The sequence below is a fragment of the Cyanistes caeruleus genome, chromosome Z (assembly GCF_971803275.1).
Source record: "Cyanistes caeruleus chromosome Z, bCyaCae1.hap1.1, whole genome shotgun sequence".
In the NCBI taxonomy this organism is placed as follows: domain Eukaryota; kingdom Metazoa; phylum Chordata; class Aves; order Passeriformes; family Paridae; genus Cyanistes; species Cyanistes caeruleus.
In genome coordinates this window covers 25,128,312-25,141,381 of record NC_141732.1, presented here as the reverse complement: position 1 = coordinate 25,141,381, position 13,070 = coordinate 25,128,312, and positions in this window count along the sequence as shown.

The window sequence follows — 13,070 nt, the reverse complement described above, 5'->3', positions numbered from 1 at the left end:
TTACAGTATTGAATCTTCTTTGTATACACTTGATCTCATCTGCCACAGTGACTTGGTGACCATAAAGAAATATTCACAATTTGGGAATTAAATTCCCCTGCCCTGAACTATCTAGGCACCTAAAAATTTTACAGAGAAATGTTTATGCTTTCTGGGCAAGGCTAAGATCAAAGATTACAATAAATGTGAGTACAGTTTGCAACAGTAAACTGCCAAGAATTAAGATGTGAGATAGTGATTCAGTGTTACTTTTTTTTCATGTCCCTTTTTTTAGGTTATTGATGTGAATCCAGTCAAATTAAAGTAATGAAAGGTCATACTTGGGATTTAAAGGAAGCCTTGTTAATGAGTACCAATTTTGATGCACTTTACTGTAAAGAATAATTTCAGATTAAATTATTGTAACACTAAAAAAAAAAGTCTGTGTTTTTTATTTTACCTAGGCCCATGTAGCTGGAAAGGCTGGAAGCCTACTCAGATCTTCCATCACAAGTAATACAATTTTTGACTGCACTATAATGGCAAGGAAGAAACCTTTTAGTAGTTTTATGTTTCACTGTGGAATTTTTCTAATTTATTTTCTTCCCAACTTCTCATTACTTTTTTCCCAGTTAGAGCTTTGCTTTCATTAGCTTCACTCCCAAAAAAAACACATTGCCTTTGGATAATTGTGAAGGATAAGAAGGGCAGGAGCAAGGACAGAAGTCCTCTTCCACTGACCTACAGAAGGGGTCACAATAATGTTAAAATTGCACATCCTTTAAAAGGTGATCAAACAAAGCATCCAGAGCACAGAGGTTTGATACCATCATGATATATTATACTGCTACTCTGCCCTTCTCTTCCTATTCTTCATGTCAGCAGGAAACAGAATTCACAAGATTGTATCCCTCTGAACACATCAGTAAGTATAGTCTTGTCCTTTTCAGTCTCCTGCTGGTTCAAATAACAGGAACCAACAGAAAGAATAGTTCAAAGATCTTATGAATGACTGCAACAAATTCAGAATCCTTGGGGTGATTGTTAGGTACTCCACACCAACAAGCTTAACATGGTTGCAGTCTCCTTCAGGTTTTTCACACTCTCAATGGAATTTAAGAACTCTTTTCCCTCTGAGTGAACAAGCGAACACTGAGGGAGAAGGAGTCTAGAATGTGGTACACAAACTTGGGTAGTATGAACTCATCCTTATCTTTGTTGTCTGCTTCTATTTCCCCCTCCCTCCAGCTTGGCACTTTGGGGTTTAAACAAATGGTAAACAGAAACTGGTCTCCAAACTCAGAGAAAAATATTTTCATCTCCTTCTCTTCTGTAAAATTTTAGCACAAATAAGCATTTCTGTCAGCAAAATGTAAATGCTCTTGGTAGCCCTATTTACCTTTTGTAATCCCTAACTCTTCCTTCAGTTATCTTTGACATATACTAAACATGCATGAGGAATCTGCATTATTTTTTCTATTTCCACTTAGCAGATGCTATGAGGGTAGAATTGCTGCATTATACCTCAAAGAAATGCCTTAAGAATTAATTGGAAAGATTTTCATCCTGGTTTTATTCAGCAAATGTTGGAGTGTTCTGCCAAATTTCACAGGAGATCAGCACAAACCTCTTTAGCACAGGTGTTTCCAGGACAGGGATTTGTTAAGAAAAGTAACTATTTAACAGCTTATTACCCTTTTAAAGCCAAAAGTGTCTCAAACATTTTTCAAAATCGTGTTGAAAATACCTGTACATTTCTTGCAGGGGCCTTTACCACAAATCTGATGATCTGTAAGTCAATGCAAATAATATATGTTTCTAATTCTAAAGGGGTTTTATCTTGTGTATTTTCATTTGTTGCTGTAGTCAGTTAGCATAAACTTTAATCACACTTTTCCTAAACAAATCATGTATAGAGATAGAGCTGGGCTTCTGTGAAGGGGAGCTATTCTGTTAAAAGCATAAGTCTATTAGTCTTATTTTCATTCATTTTAACACACCATTTCCACTGACTTATTCAGTTATTGCCAGTTCTAAGAGTTACTGCAGCACTGCTTAATAACAATGTGTGGTTTTTGACACTTATTTATAGTACACTAAAACCAAAGTCAGACTGGGTGGTAGGAGTTTTAGACCACCTGGGATGTCTTTAAATCTTCAGCACATGTTCAACTGCAGCAAGACCAGAAATAATCCCAAATATATAGTCATCACACTATTGGCTGATTCACCATTTAAAATTATATATTCATTTCAAGGAACTATTTTTCCCAAGTGTCCTTTTAAAAAAATAAAAATGGTTTATTATATCTTCGTCTCTTAAGTGACAGAGAAGTACTTGGGAAAACAAAAGTGCCTGTTAAAACTTTATTTTAAAGCAAGGCATATGTGGAGAGCAAATTGATGGATTTTCCATATTTAATTTTCTTTTTTTCACTCCTTTTGCCTTGCATGAAACAAGAACTGTACATTTCTTGATGTGAGATAACATCTCACATTGCAAGTGTTTAGTTGTAAGCTTAAAATATGCATCATGCAGTGACTGTTTTAGGAAAAAAATCTGTACTTTCTTTCAAAATATTTGTTTAATAAGCATTTCCTAAGTATTTGAGTGATGTTCCAAATTGGCAATTAGGTGACAGAGTAAACCATTTTACAAATCAATCCCCCTGCTCTTTCATCTGTAATGTCATTTTAAGGACACAGTTTTCCCCTGTCCATCAAAGCACTCAAACATGTGCAGTCTCCTTGACTTCAGGAGTGCTATTCTTCATGGACCTGACGAGAAACACATACTCAAGTGTTGGATCAGAGTATTTCTGAGCAAGGGCAGCAAAGCAGAACCCAGCCAGAGCCTCCAGCGCTGGAAATGTTGCATAGTAGTAATACAGTTTTTTTCAGGTACAATAGTTTTTGAACTTTTTAACAATAAATTTAATTACAAAGGGAACTGTGAAATACATCATGTTGCTATTTTAAAAAGTATAATTAAAATAAGAGGAAATTTGTTGTAACCAATGTCAAAAAGCAAAGAAATCAAAATCAGCTTGATACACAAAGGTATCAGAGCAAGACACATCCTTGATGTCAACTGGAATAGATTCAGAATACTGAAAATTTCATAATCAATAAGGAACCACCAATTTCTACCAGTCTCATACTAGTGTTAAATGTTTTTAATTTAATTTATACTGACCCTCAATTACAAGGGCTTTTCTATGCTGCCAGTAAACAAAGTAACTATGGAAAATCAGTGAAAATTTCACAGCCCAAATATATCTGTAAATAAATAGTTGATGGTTACTCTAAACAAACTTTCATACCTTTTAATCTACAGACTAAATAGTACTTGAAAAATCTTTCCCTGTGAAATACTGTCAAACAACCTCTCATCCCAGAGTCACATTAAAGCTGAGACTTTCAAGTTAGGAGATTTCTTCTGGTGCAAGGTAAAAGAGTGCTTGCATGTCCTTATTAGAGGACAATAAAAGAAGGAGAAGCATATTCCTCAAGACCAGCAGTACAGTAAATCTCTGGGATTTACTTTTGGTTATTTTCTTAATTTGGCTCAATTTAAGAAATACAATCACAGCAGAAAATAGCAAAGGCAAACCCAGAAAAACCTCAGATGTAATTCATACTTTTCATGCGGGATGGTTACAATCAGTGTTAGTATCAAGGAAATACAGATGACGTAAATGCATTCTTTGAGAATTGCTCCTAAAAGAAATAGAAAAAACAACCAAAAAATCCCACAGTTAGTTTTCCCACAACAACCTTATTTTTAATCAAACACATTTTACTCTTCAAGCAGGAAGCCAATTTGATATTACAAATTTTTTTTGCCAAGTGATGGAATGTGCAGTCATGCACCAGCAATTGAATCCTGGAACTCAGTTTGTCTATGTTTAACAAGAAATAGCTTTCAGGTTCAAGCATGCACTATATTACAAGGGGAGGCATTAAAAAAAGGGGAGGCCATGTATTTTTTTCCAGGAAACTGAAATATATCTTGCAATGTGGGGCTTTGATGGTATTCATATGCTAACAATATACCATTTCCTCCAAGTGCTTGATACATCAGAATAAAAAGACATAATTTTCTGACATCGTGCTGAACACTTCCTGTCCAGAATACTAATCAATTGTCATTAAGCTTCCAAGGCAAATACATCCAAATTAGCCCTCAACATAGCCTTTACATTAGGCTTTTAACACTTAAAAATTCCAGTTAAAATAATTTTCCATTTTACGGAATAAAATGATGAAACAAAGACCATAACTGCATTTTCACTTTGCTTCTAAAATGCAGTTCTAGTGCCCCAGGGACTTCTTTCATCTAGTGTAAATGCTGGCATATGATGTGATTGTTAACATAGCTGGCCACCAGATGAAGTAAATTATCTAAACTGCCAAGATTCCTACTTTCATTCCAATTTAAACATCAATTTAACAGAAACTGAAGGGTATTACGCTTTAGTATGAAACATTTGAGATATGAAAAAGAATAGATGGATTTCTCAAGCCACCAAAACAAACAAATATCCATTTGTAATCCATTGAACCTGAAGATGAGTTCAAAAATGTTCAGTGCACAAAATTCCATCTAATTTACCCCATGCTAGTAAATTAGTACAGTATACCCTATGCACCTTGCAAAAAATGAGTCATCTGCATGAATCCACTAGGGCATTATCCAGAAGCAATTGTTACATCAGGAGGTTAAAAGGGGAGCCTATAGCCAATAAGTACCTGTTTCCTTTTGCTAAGGGAAAACACTTTGAAGCATATTTGGGCTGTGAAATTGCCCTATTCAGGAAGATTTTTCTCCAGTTTAAACAATTTTATTACAGTTTCCTCTCTAAGAGTCTTTTAATCTCCTTTTTTCTCATCTTCTTTCTCTTCCATATAAGACTAATGCTCTTATTCCATTCAATGACATACCTACAAGGCTGTGAGCTCTTCAACAGCAGCCCTCTTTGCACAGCACAATGTAGTTAGTTTTATATAAGGTACTGAGATGTGATCATGGCAAGGTCTAGGCAATCCAGGAGACTCCTGGCAGGATACCTTCTTACGTCATGGTGTACACAGCCCTAGGAGAAGGGATGAGTTTCTAGATCTGTTAGTCAGCACTGTAAGTGAGCTAACTGGGGCCATCAAGACTGGAGACATCCTGGCCTGCAGATATGACAGGTGGAATTTGCAGTCCTCAGGCTTATAGGTCAAGCTTATATGTCCTGAACTTTAGCAAAGTAAACTCCACCTCTTCAGGGAGAGAGTCAGTGGGGTACCCTGGGAGGCTTGGATAGATAGTCACATCCAGAGGGTAGTAGTCAATGGCTCAGAGTCCCAGTGGACATCAGTGGCAAGTGGTGCCCTCAGGCATCTGTACTGGGACCAGAATTATTTAATATCTTCATTAATGACATACATGAAGGGATCAAATGCACTGTCAGCAAATTTGCAGATGACACCAAGCTGAGTGGTGCAGTGATGCTCCTGAAGATGGGATGCCATCCAGAGGGACCTGGAAAATAAATTGGTCCTTGGGAATTTCATGTCATTTAACAAGGCCAAGTGCAAGGTACTGTCCTGTTGGGAAGGGCATGGTGGTGGTGGTGGATGAGAGGCTGGACATGACCCAGCCATGAGCACTCACAGCCCAGAGAGCCAAAACTGTCCTGGGCTGCATCCAAAGCAGTGTGGGCAGCAGGGGAGGGAGGGGACTGTGCCCCTCTGCTCTGCTCTGGTGAGACCCCAGCTGGAGTGCTGTGTCAAATTCTGGGGTCCCCCAGCAGAGGAAGGACATTGACCTGTTTGAGTGACTCTAGTGGAGGGCCAGGAAGATGATTAGACAGATGGAGTACTTCTGCTATGAGGAAAGTCTGAGTGAATTGAGATCATTCAGTTGAGAGAAGACAAGGTTTCAAGGTGACCTAATTGTGGCCTTCCAGAAGTGTATTTACAGGAAAGATGGGGAGAGATCTTTTGCAAAGGCATATAGTGACAAGACAAGAAAGATGTATTTTAAACCACTTTTTGTTTAAATTACTTTAAACCTACTCCCAGAAGAGGCTCAAATTAGATACCACAAATAAATTCTTGACAATGAGGCTGATGGGAAATATTCCCAGAGAAATTGTGGCTGTCCCATCCCTGCTGTGTTCAGGGCCAGGCTGGGTGGGGCTCTGAGCAACCTGGTCTAGTGCAAGGTGTCTCTTTCCATGGCAGTGAGTTTGTTACAAGATGGTATTTACATTCCTTTCAAGCCCAACCATTCTATGATTCTATTCTGTTATATGGAAAAAATAAAAATAAGTAGTATTAATTCTTGCAACAAGTAGATGTTCAAATCTCGAAGTATGTGAGAGAAGTCACTGAAATATTCTAGGGCAAATGAAGTTTTTACAGAGAGAAGGGCCCAACTCTTCTAGGACTTACATGACTAGCTTTAAAACAGAGTGACAAGTGTTTAGATGTGATTCCTTGTAGATGGCCTACACAGAAGAGAAATAAATTTAATCAGCAAATGTACTCTGTAATTCTAGTAGCTCTTCCTCCAGTACTATGGAGTCCTACAAGCCATGTAAAATTGAGAAAAATATGTTTCTAATGAGGTTAATCATAGTGCACACAGTGGGTATGTGTGCAGTTTTGTGTAACACCCAAGTTTATTACCTAGCAGCATATATCATCTTTGTCCCCTAGTGGGAAATTATCTTTCTGCATTATTCTTGAACTGAGGAGTTTATCAGTAAGCAAGACTAAGAAATGGCCAAAGGGAAGGACAGCCTTTGAAGTAAATCTTATTAAAATTATTAATGTATTCTGGCATTAACAAGACTGCAATGGATATAATTTACCTGTTTTGGTCAATATATTGCAAAAAGAATAACAATAAGATTGCAAAACAGCTCTCAAAATTATTAAAAAATATAAGGGGTTTTTCTAGAATGAAGGGGAATGGCACAGGTGACAAATTTAATGAGAACATGAAATGAGGCCAACCTGTAAAATTGACTAGATCACCAATTAAGCCAAAGTAGTTATTTTCAAGTTAAATGGCAGAGGGGAAAAAAAGCATGACACAATTTACAGGAGCAGTGGCTGTATATGGAACAGAGTGCCAAATCAAATAAGTGGTGACAATCACTTTGAAGACGATTTGACAATTTTGACAAGACAAAATTAGTCAACGTATCAGTAAATGATGTTTGTTTTGTGATTCCATAATGCTTTCAACCAAGCAGGTACCAAAACATCAACTCTACAACATAAACAAGAAAAAAAAAGAGAAGCCAGAAACAACATATATTTATATGACAAAAATACTACTGATTATTCAGATAATATGACTGTATCACCTGTAGGGACCACTTTGCAAATACTTTAGTGCAGGTCCAAACATATCCATCCAAAACATGGATCTGCTAGATCATTTCCATGCAAACACCCACATTTTTCAAAGTGCCTAAGATGAGACAAAGGAACTCAAAAAGCTAGCAGCATTTACACCTAATAACTAGATCTTAAGGCTATCCTCACAGTTTATTACTAAAATATAAACAAAAGTATTGTCAGTGGAGCTTAGATTAATATTTGTAAAGGCAAGACAGCGTTCAGGTTCCATTCTTGGCATTCATACACAAGCGTTATACAGCCTATAAATAAAATCAACACTTTCACCATCCAGTTTAAATGACCTTTCCCACTTCAGGGGTCCTGATGGAGCTGGAGGAGGTTCTTGCCAAGACACTCCAAGAGGGGAGGTCCAGTCATGTGGAAGTTGATGACCTCCATCTACAAGAAGAGTCAGAGCAGAAGATCTGGCCTGTCAGCCTGACTACAGTGCTGGGGAAGATCCTGGAGCAGACACCTTGAGTGCCATTATGCAGCACATACAGGACAACCAGAGGACCAGGATAAGCCAGCAGGGGTTTATGAAAGGGGGGTCATGATTGACCAAATTCATCTCCCTCTATGTCAAGGTGACTCATTTAGTGGATGACAGAAAGGCTGTGGATGACAGGCTGTATATGTGTATACTTGGGCTTTGCTGATTCCTTCGACTTCACTTCCCACAACTTTCTGCAGAATCTGGCTGCTCCTGGCTTGGGCAGGTGCACTGCCCATAGGGTGAAACCCGGCTGTGTGGTTTTGCCCAGAGTGGAAGTGAGTGGTGCCACATCCCATTGGCAGCTGCTGAATAATTGTGTTGCCCAGTATTTGGGCTGGTCTTGTTTAATATCTTTATCTATGATTTGGATAAGAGGATGGAGTGCCCCCTCTGTCACTTTGCAGGTGACAGCAGGTTGGGATGGAATGTTGATCTGCTGGAAGGCAGAACAGCTCTTTAGAGGGATCTGGACAGGCTGGATCAATGTCTGAGGGTAAGTGGATGAGGTTCAATATGGCAAAATATCAGATCCTGCACTTGGGTCACAACAACCCCAGCCAGTGCTCAGAGCAGATAAAAAGTTGCCTGGTGGAAAATTATCTGGGGCCACTGGTCAACAGTGGCTAAACATGAGCCAGCTCTGCCCAGGCGGCTAGGAAGGCCAATAGCATCCTGGCCTGCATCAGCAGTAGTGTGGCAGCAGGATGAGGGCAATGATAGTCCACCTGTACTCAGCACTGGTGAGGCCACACTTCAAGTCCTGTATTCAGTTCTGGGCCCCTCAACAGGAAAGACATTCTGGCATTCAAGTGAATTCAGAGGGCAACAGAGCAATGGAACTGGGGAAGCCTCTGCTCTCTACAACTGCCTGAAAGGAGGTTGTAGAGAGGTGGGGGTCAGCCACATTTCCCAAACAACAGGTGAAAGGATAAGAGGAAACAACCTCAAGTTTCTCCAGGGTAGGTTTAGATTGTATATTAGGAAAAATTTCTTCACTGAAAGGGTTCTCAAGCCCTTTAACAAGCTGTCTAGGGAGTCATCATCTCTGGAGGCAATTTAGAAGACACGTAAATATGGCGCTTACGGACGCAGTTTAGTGTTGGACTTGGTAGTGCTGGGTTATCCATCAGTCTCAATGATTTTGGAGGTCTTTCCCAAATTAAATGATTCTACAATTCTATAAAAGTGTTGGAAGAACAGATCTGTGCCCTACGCTCATTTCCTAGTGAAAAAAAGAGAAGACACAAGAGCAATACTTACCAGCTGAGGACAACAAACAACCTGTAAACAGCAGCAAGCTGTCAAATAAATACTTGTTGGCATAAATATTTGTCTCTGACAAGTGTAAAGAGTAAGCCATCATTTTCAACTTGCAGAGTTACAGCATGGTACTTACATGGCATGGGGGTTTTTTAAGAATAGCTACAAAAGTTTGTAAATATATTTTAAGCAAAATTATGGTGCACAAGTAGTTGTTTGGGTTTTTTTAAATAAAATAACAGCAAAAACCAAGAAAGACACTTCAGTAATAACCTGAGAAAGGAAAGGCAGGGGGAAGTATAGCAAATGAATAGAGAGAAAAGCTTTGTCCCTCTCAGAAAAAGAGATGGGATGAAGCTGGGACAATTTACAGAATTAAATGCATCATACTAGACTGTAGTTTCCATCAGAATGGATCTTTGTTGTTCCCCCATCTCTCCTTTCAGAAAACTTATAAGCACTTCAGCGGTTTTATTAATTCTTAATTGATACATCCACAGAACACTTAGCCCCAGGAAGTGTACAAGGCATACATTGTACTGTGTTCTCATGCACTGTGTTATTTATTTTTACTACTTATTGCAAAAGGTATAAAAAATCAGATATGGTAATTTGATACTGATGCCATCCTACATGCAAATATTGCAAAGTTCTGACCTTCTTATCAATGTGCTTATTCTTCCTATCACAATTTAAATTACATAGTATTTTAACCTTACCTTATAAACAGATAAATTTCAACAGAGATGGAATAAAGCATTACTCTAAAACACACATTCTTAAACACACTTAAATGCACATTCTTGTGCATTTTTATCCTGCTTTTTCTGAATCATAATGCATGTATGCATTATATGTATGCGTATGCATTTATATGTACTTGTGGCTTATCATTACTTTTTTAGTTCTTTCTTAAGGGAAATAGCTCATTGAAAGAGAAGTCACACAAAACAAGCACATGTCCTGGACATGCAGCATCAATACTATCAATGCTTGTAAAGCGTGGAAAGCTAGGTACAAAAAAAATATGCAATATAGCCGGGATGCTTCCTCTCTAGCACTCCTTTTCAGCTTCCTGATCTCGGACATTCTGATGAAATCTCAAGCCATTTACAATAGATCCAAAATGCTGACTTTGTTAATGCACAGACCTCAACAGGACAAGGACTGTTGAGGATGATTGATTGAAATTCATAACATGTTGCAAAATGATTTCTTTGAGATAGCCAGTAGGGAACTCTTGTTTGTTGAACTTATTATTCATTCATGTATTCATGAAACAAAATACAATAAAAGCATAATCCCTCCATAGCGCCTGAATGATCACACTGAAATGAACCCAGAGCTTTGCAGTGCTAAGCAAGGTCTTTACTTTGCAACAGAACAGTTTTATATTGCAATATCATTAACTGAGCCTAGAGTTTACATTATACTTACAAATCAGCAAGGGAAATTTAACCTGCATTGTAATCTAAGGTTATGCTGAAAATCAGATATTAAAAATACACATGCATAACAACAACTGCTTATGGGACTTTTTTATTTCCTCCTTCCTAAATGATTTAGCAATTACTGTGTTGAAATGTAACTAACACTGTGAATCTGCTTGCATTTTGACAACTAAAATATGGGTCAAAACAAACAAAGGAATAACAAATACAGTTTGGTGATTTGAAACTTCTTAAAGTAAATCAGTAACAGGAAAATTGAGTTGTCAAACCTGTTATTTGAAAAAAATTACTGACAAGGTTTGAATCAGAATTTCCTGTATTTGAAATACTGTTAAAATAAAGGACTAAAATTTAAAAAGAAAATCACTGCAAAATGATCCAGCACTGAAATTGTTTACATTCACATATTAGAATGTGACATTTATAAATTTGCTGTACAGAATGATATGAATTAATGCTTTATTCTCCATTCCTTACTAGACTTCCCTGTTGCTTCTCTTTCTAAACTAAATATTTGCATGTTTATATTCAGCTTGAGCTAGTTTTGTGTTCTATATTCACTTCCTATCTTATCTTGAGAAGAAATACATTTACACACTGTAGACATCAGGTTTTGCATTACTAATTTCCACAATTTGTCATTCATTTTTGAACATAGTAGATGCAGAGCCATTTGGAAAGGCACTGTTACTGACCTTGCTGTTGTCAAACTGTTGTGCTAAACTAAGAGGACTTCTGGAAATCATCTTGACAAATTGTTTCCTCTTGCTTCAAAAGGAATCCTCCCTCCTCTCTGCAAAATGCTTATAACTTGTGATAGAAGGATAAGGAGTCCTTCACTTCGAAAGGTCTAGGTCAGCTTTTCATTGAATTCTTCCTATTACTTTTGATCAGCTAGAACAAAAAAGTTAAAAAGCCTTGAGTTAACAAACTATATCTGGCTGCATAAATTTAATTTGATTTTGGAGGAGATAGAGAAAATAATTTGGCCCAAACATAACCTTCCAAAGTTAAAGTTAGCCAGAAGGGTAGATATTCATCTCAGCTCTCAACATGGAAGTTGAAGGATCCCTGTTTATGGGACACCTAGCTGATTGTCTTTAAAAAAAAAAAAAAATCTTTCTCTTGGTTTAATCTGTGTTCTTACCCCTTGAATTGGGAAAAGGACTTTAGTCAGTAAAGGCTGTGTGAGCTCTGCTCAGCTAGCAAAGAATGGCAATGGATACCAAACCCCCTGAGAAGCTTTTAGGTGCTGAAGACTACCTCTACCCTTTCCTGTGACCTAAGCATAAAAATTTTCATGATGGCATCCCAGCAAGGGGAAAAGTGTAGTTTTATCTCTGATTTGATGCACTTGCACAGCATTAGCCTGTAATCAAGATTTCAGCCTTTTTGAATAAACAGCACCCTAATACTTGAACAGAGAATATTACTTAAGTTTGACTTTAAAATAATATATCAATGAGATTTAACACCATGCCCAATCTCACTTAATGTTGCAGAGTTGTTGGGGTTTTTTACTTGCAAAGATTTAAATATTCCTTTATTTACAGTTGATGTCTTGACCTGCTGTTACTGCTGGCAAACACTTTGTTGTGTTGATGCACAGAAAGATTAATTTTGATGCCTCAAAGACAACAGTGTTTTCCAGATAATGGTGAAAAAACAGGGTTTTAAGGAAACTTTTCTTCAATTGGGAAACAGTGACAATTGTTATCAGCTTGTCATCACTTCACCAACTACTTCTTAAATTAATTCAGAATTCTTTTCTTCTACATGTTATTAATAGTATAAGCTATAACCCAACAGGAAATATAGAAGTATTATAAGCAACTCTACACCAGCTAACAAGACATTCTGCTACCAAGTCACTTAACAATAAAGCTTCCGAGGCACTGGGGACATCTAAAAATGTTACTTCATATGAAATACCATTACATGATGACTCTGACTGGTATCAAATTGGAAATTTTCAGAAAAGTAAATCTGGTTAACAAGTTCATAAATTGCAGAGATTAAATTAAAAGGATATTATTTCAGTGAAATAAAACTTGTAAGAGTCCTGCATTTGAATTAAATGGTGAAAAAACAGGAATTAAATCAATTTTCTGAAACCTCTTAGGAGCTTCTCTTAACAGAAAAGAAGGCATTTGCATGATGGGATAGAAGAATCTTTCTTCAGTTCAATAGTTTATGTTCTCAACCATTGTTCTCATGACAAGATCTTGCTCTCGTTATCAAGGACATGCAATCTTTCATGCTGGTGCATACCAGGCGAAAGTATACTCATATACCTGACTAGTGTACCTACAAGGCAGAGAGCAATGGTAGGCAGAGAAGGTAGCTCAGTTTGTATAACTGCATTCACCCTGAGAAGAAGGATTAACTGGCTCAACAGTCCTGATGAAAAATTATTGATGCAGCTATAAAGTTTTCAGGACTTTGATTAGCTCACTTATTTCTGCTTAACACCACACTGA